Here is a 6,992-nt window from a genome sequence, read left to right as displayed (position 1 = left end):
CGGCCCCGCCGGCTGCTGCTGCTGCCTGCTGCCAGCACCTGGCTCCCTGCCCCCGGCTCTCCCTTCCCAAACACGCCCCGTTGGGAAACAGCGTTGCGTCGTGCCGATAGACAGGGCTCGGTGTCTTCTCTTTGTTTATTTAAGAAAATCCGTGTGTATGGAAAATGAGTTTTAAGTTAAACAAAGAGTTGGAAAATGTCTTCGCTGAGGGCAGGTGCCGTTATTGGGGTGGCTGCCGTGTTCCAGTTTTTTTGTTAACTGCAGTTTTCCTGCAAAGGAAAACTCCCGGAGGCCTTTCGCTTACGTTAAGCAGCTTTGCTTTTGTAGTCATATGTTTTCAAGCACTTTCCCGGCGTTTGATGGCAGATGTCAGTCACCCCAGGCTGCCGCAGGTTGGAGCAGAAGATTTCAGTGGGACAGTCCAGTGTTTGAGCTCAGGACTGCCTGTCCTGATCTTTGTGGTATGTATGAGGAGAAGACTCTGTGTGGCCTTTGAGGCCATGCTAGCACAGGGAAGATGGGCCTACTAGAAACCACTGTTACAAATGCCTCCAGTAAGTGCTTTTAAAACACCAGTTAACTACAGTGCTCATATAGGCCTGGGGCAGGCTGTCTGCTTAACTTGAGGAATTGACAATTGAAGATATATATAAGTATAGGCATAAACTTGTGTTCAGCGCTACGTGTAGTTCATAGCGCTACATAGTTCAGTGTGGTCCTGAAGAAGTGTTGCTTGCATTTTATTAACGTGACCTAATTTGGATGTATAGATCTAGCCTGAATCTGCTGGTTTTATTTATTACTCTGACATTCAGTGTGAAGAAATGAGAAGTAATTTATCCCCTTGTTTCTTCCTCATATTCAGAAAAATCTCTATAGTAAAAAGATATGTTTAAAAAATCTCCCTTGAAGTTGAAATGAATTTTAATTAATCCCAGTATATTTTTATGCCTGTAAGTGGTTCTTAGATATTTAAGCAGATAATATTTTAAAATACTTAAAAATCTAAAATTGAGGATCCCAAGAACACAGGCAAAAAAAATAATATCTCATAAGAAGAAATGTCCTTTTTGTGGAAATGCATGTGTTCAGAGCAGGGCTCAGACAGTTTAATGTTTATGTTTTAGACTGTCTCTTTTCTGTACCTTTGAGGATTTCTTGGAAGTCCAGTACGTGCTCTGATGATACACGTGGTGGGATAGCCCACAGCAGATAAGAGAAACATAGGCCTGTAAAATTTGTCAGCATTCTGCTTCAGCTATTTTGAAAGAGGAATAAGTAGTAAAAACAGAGGCCTTGACTTGGTGAGATGGCTCTTGCCAAACTGAAGTCTTTGTGTTAACTAGTCATGTTTTTGCCAATGGCCTTTGAGTTGTCAGTATTTTATATTGACAATATGATGTATATGCACAGTATGTTTTAGGAAAAATGCTGCAGAGATATATCTTCTAAAATAGGTATTTCTGGTCACTCAAAGTGTTATTAAGCATATAGCTTACTAATTAGTGAGTATAACAAAGTATGATTCCCACATTACAGAAGGAAAAATTATGCAGTGATTTGACTTTGTTTATAATGGCAAGATAAACCAGTGTGAGAACTAGAACTAGGTAAGGTCCTTTGTTCCCCAGTTCCACTCATCAGAGTGCTCTCCAAGGAGCAAACTGTTGATTCCAGGTCAGTGTTGCTTGGCAGTGCCTTGTGCCATCTGAGTCCAACTTCTGCTTTCATCTTTAAGGGGGAAAAGAAAGCAATGTCTGGGCACAGTATAAGTCCCAGGATAAGAAAGGAGGGGTGTTAACATCTGTAAGTTTTTTCCATATGTTTTCCAAATAAGCCTGCATAATCAAATCTATGTTGGGTATAGACAGGCCTTAGTTTTGCCAGCATGAGCAGGACCTGAGTATTTTATTTTGTTTTCCCCCATCCTCATCCACCTTTCCGCATAGTTGAGACAGTGAAGTGAAATATTCCTTTCTGATTCTATTAACAGATCTAGCTGAATCCAAATCTGACTGGCTGTCATAATTTTAGAGGGCATAATTTAAACTCCACTAGTGCTTAATTTTCCTAATTGTAAATTCTTTTTTTTTTGTGAGAAGCATATTCTTGGAGAGCCTTCTTTAAATGCAAAATTAGAATGACCAGTCATGTTGAATCCTGGTGAGACAGAACAACCTGTAATGTGATGGAAATGCTGCAGTACTTAGTAAGAGCCATTACAGGCTCAGCTGGTGCCTGCCCTACCTGTAGCAGAGCTGCTCACCCTCGTTGAGGCAGTGGCTTTCTGGTAGGTGACCAAGCCACTTTCAGTAGAGTCCCCTAGAGTTTTTTGTCTCAGTGCATATGTGACACTTCTAAAGAGGGGTACTTCATTTCAGGGGCCCTGTAGGATTTGTAACTTGTTCTCTTTGCAGTGATGATACAGTCTAAACCAATTCACCCATGTGACATGAAGACGCTTGAGTTTTTCTGCAGTTTGTGGAGCAGAAAGCACATCAGCTTATTGTAGCATAAAGAAAACCTGTAGCTGTATCCATGCTGGCAGATCTTGACACTACTGTAGGGCCTTACTGGAGCTGCCAGCAAATGCAGGAGTCTATCCTTGCAAGATGAACTCCAGCATGAGCCTGATATTAGGAAAGAAGCAGCAAAGGAAGCAACAGTTTTTCCCTGGTCTTAAATGAAATGAGGATCACTATTTATCTTTGCATCAGTTTCAACTGTTTGTCACTGACAACTAGAAACACATTTGAAGTTTTTAAATTTTTTGATTTGAAGTACATGTTTCCAGTCTGTATTTTGTCTGTTTCTTCCTGGCTGTTTCCATTTAGGATATCCTTAAGAAGCTAGGGAGTGTTGCATGCTAGTTAGTTACATACAAAAGCTTTTCCTGTGGCTACTTTTCTGCTTTGAGCAGAAACTTGCTACAAGCATTACACTGATTTTTAGAGCTACTTGTAGCGGAGATTAATCAGACAGTGCTTGTTTCCGTCTAGGACATCATATTTTCTACTTCATCCCTCTGTGAGCTGGCTTTAGTATAAATACTGTCTTAAAAGCAATGAAGTTATAAAGGTGAAGATGTTACTCAGATGTAGATCAGATGTACAGTAAGACCTAGAGAACACTTCTTTTCTACAGTGCTATAGAGCATCTGGCAGAGACCAGGGCTGAATTTCTGTGTGGCCTGAAGTAAAGAGACTACACAGCATAGAGAGTTCCACAGAGACATTTTGAGGTTCAGAGGGAGAGTAGCATGAAGGTCTTGGTGTATTGCCTTGCCTTGTTATATCTGTAATGTTTGAGTACTTATGCCTAGAATTGAAGAACAGGGAAAAGTATAATGTGTAAAGAAGTATTTATTTCAAGTAAAGTTTAGTGTTAAAATGGAGCTTTACATCTTTATGAACAAATTTAATGAAGTGAATTTTAAAACAAAATATTTCATAAGTGGAGTTGTTGTCCGAAGCATTGAAATTTAAACACTAGAATGGCTACTTGGCCAGGGTGTGGCGATCAATTGTAGTCTGTGTTTTCAGAGAAGATTTGATAAGTGGAGTAATTTTACTTCATCAAAGGTATGTCTTACTGTTCTGTTTACCTTTCCTTTGGAACTGTGGTTGGAAGCAAAGTAGGAAAGAAAAATTGCTCAGGAAATACTGCTCAGAAATTGCATGTGTGACTTTGGTAACAACTAAGAATTGCCGCTGTTGGACCTCCTCTTCTACTATAAAATCTGTTTTCTGTCGTGCACTAACAGAGATGGAATTAATGAATGGGAATAATACACAGTAGGTGGTACTTAAGGCACCCTTTCTTCCTGTAATTACTGTATAAAACCGTAATGTCATGGAAGCCTAAATCTGCCTAAATGATGTTTCTGTAATCTTTTTTGATTTCAGTAAAGCTTTCCGTACTGTCTCTCAAAGCATCCTTCTCGAAAAAATGTCCAGCCCACAGCTAGATAAACACATCACGTGATGGCTGAGCAACTGGTTCATTGTAGGGAGTTGGGTGACATCAGACTGGAGACCTGTCATAAGTAGGGTTCCATGGGGCTCCGTCTTAGGCTCTGTGCTCTTCAACATCTTCATAAATGATGGATACAGGACTGGAAGGGACACTAGGGAAGTTCCCAGATGATGCAAAACCAGGAAGAGTTGCTGACTCCTTTGAAGGCAGGGAGGCTGTGCAGAGTGACCTGGACAAATGAGAGGGCTGGGCAATCACCAACCAGATGAAGTTCATGAAGGGAAAGTTTTGGATTCTGCACCTGGGATGGGGCAATCCTGGGTGTATGGGCAGACTGGGGAATGAGATGCTGGAGCACATTGCCACAGAAAGGGACCTGGGGGTCCTGGTCTGTGGCAAGTTGAACGTGAACCAGCAGTGCCCTGGCAGCCAGGAGGGCCAACCCTGTCCTGGGGGCATCAGGCACAGCATGGCCAGCTGGGCAAGGGAGAGGATTGTCCTGCTCTGCTCTGCTCTGGGACAGCCTCACCTCCAGTGCTGGGGGCAGTTCTAGGTGGCACCATATAAAAACGACATTAAACTATGGGAGAGGGTCCAAAGGAGGGCAACAAAGATGGGAAAGGCTTTTAGGGGTAACCATATGAGGAGTGGCTGAGGGCACTGGATGTGTTCAGCTTGGAGGAGACTGAGAGGAGATGTCATTTCAGTCTGCAGCTTCCTTGTGAGGGGAAGAGGAGGGGCAGGCACTGATCTCTTCTCTGTGGTGACCAGTGACAGGACCTGAGGGAATGGCCTGAAGCTGTGTTAGGGGAGGTTTAGGCTGGATGTCAGGAAAAGATTCTTCACCCAGAGGGTGGTTGGGCACTGGAACAGGCTCCTCAGGGAAGTGGTCACAGCACCAGCCTGACAGAGTTCAAGAAGCACTAGGACTATGTTCTCTGGCACATGGTGTGATTCTTGAGTATTGACCTATACACGAACAGGAGTTGGGCTTGATGATCCTTGTGGGTCCTTTCCAGCTCAGCTTATCTTGTATTTCTGTGAATTGTTTATTGAACTTAAAGACTAGTTGAGTAGGATTTTTCATCCGTTAATTTTATTTCATCTTCTGCTTAATTAAAGAATAAAGAAGGTAATGTGGAAAAAAAATCTACTCCTGTGTATAGGAAATGAAGTTCTACACTTCTCTAATAGGATTTCAGGATAAGCTTTATTTGAGGAATTCTTTTTAAGTAGGCAGACGTTGGTTACAAGTGGACACTTGGTTTTTTTTACAACTGAAGTCAAATTTTATTTGTGCTTCTTAGGATTAAGTAGGTAATCGCAATCTAAATCATATAAACAGTTGTGTTTGCAGTCCTCTTCCTCCCCATGTTTTACAGCGAAACTAATCTTATTCACAAAGATAGAGCATTCAGGTTTTATCTTCAGCTGGTTTTGGTGAAGGGCAGAATTGCACTTCTCAATAATTGCAGAACAGATTTTTTTATCTGTTCCAAAAAACTTAAAGGGTCTTCTCTGATGTTTCATTCAGAAGGAAAACTTTTAAGGAAGTTGCTTTTACTTTTTTTATATTGCCTTTTCTGGAACTTCTAACTGTTCAGTAGCTGATATTTTATGTTCGTTATCGTTCCAAGAGGGACTTGGAACAGAAGTATCTGCAAGTAGAAGCTAACAAATTTCAGAGGACTAGCAAAGATTAGAGCAATGCATCAAACATTAGGAAATAATAGTAAAACTGGTTCTATGTAGGGGGAAGCATTTAGTGGTTGATTTTCAAATTTTCTTTTTTTTTGCATTCAAATTTTCTTTTTTTGCACTGGGAAAGAATAGGTAAAACTGTCTCTGAATAGGCAAACAATTTTTTATTTTATTTTTTATGTTGAAAGATTTATAGACTTTATCAACAGGGGCTGATTCCATGAAAGCTGTGTTCAGTACCTACCACAATACTGAGGCCTTCAGATGCTGTGGCTGTAAAAATAGTTATTGTGGTGCCTGTTGCATCTTTATAGCTTGAAGATGAGGTATCCTTGCAAACTTGAGGACACCAGTGGATATGGTCGCCGAACTGTGCTTATTCTGAATACTAAATAACAGATTTAATTGTAAATTTCCATGTAGAAATTAATCAAAAGGAGGTGATTGAGGGAACATAGTGTGCTGTTTGTACTTGTTTATCTGAAGAGATGTTTGTTGCAGAACAGTGCACTTACCAGAATTTAAAGCAGTTAGACTGTATTAGTTGCTCTATTTGAAGTGAATCGTGTCAAATGTAGTATTTCTAGCCAAGACAATGATCTGTTCAGAAGTAAACAGTGCACTAGAACGTAGTCTGCAGATAACTGAAGCAGTAGTCTTTCTGCCACAGAACTCTCAGTCGGTGTATTCTTTTAATTGCAGGTTTCTCTTTTTAGAATGTGGAACTTTAAGCAAAGAGAGTCACAACATATGTGGTAGAACTGCTGTTTTTCTCTCAAAGTTGTTGTGTTGTTTGGCTTTTTTAAATAATGGAAGTTAGCCTGGATACTGTGGTGAGATTTTTCAGAATAATCAGAATTATATGGGAGCACTTCATTTCTTTACCTTTCCTCTTAATTTGTATCATAAGTTTGGAAAGTCCACCTGGGATTAGATTTTTCATCGTGGAGTAAATAATTTTTATCTACACCAGCGGTAGTCTTGGTCTTGTGGCCAGTTAACCCAGAGGAAGGGAGTCTGCGATACAGCAGCTCCTGCGTTACTCTGCTTCCTTCCTCCCTCTTTGCTGCTGATGCCAATTGCGCAGTGAGAGAAAAAAGGTACGTGGTAGCATCCACAATACCATTCCTGACTCCTGGCTGCCATTCTGATGAGGGTAATTTATTGAAGACAGGTTTGCAACTGCTGCCCGACTTCCATCGCAGGTATCTTGGTCGTAACAGTGAAGCTGCTCCAAATACCATCCCTGTTGTCTGTGCATAACTCCACTAACAGCTGAAGAATGCTTGCTAGAACTTTGCTTGTAGCTAATGCAG

Source organism: Geospiza fortis, unplaced genomic scaffold, assembly GCF_000277835.1.
Source record: "Geospiza fortis unplaced genomic scaffold, GeoFor_1.0 scaffold16, whole genome shotgun sequence".
In the NCBI taxonomy this organism is placed as follows: Eukaryota; Metazoa; Chordata; class Aves; order Passeriformes; family Thraupidae; genus Geospiza; species Geospiza fortis.
Note: the sequence above shows the minus strand (reverse complement) of the source record.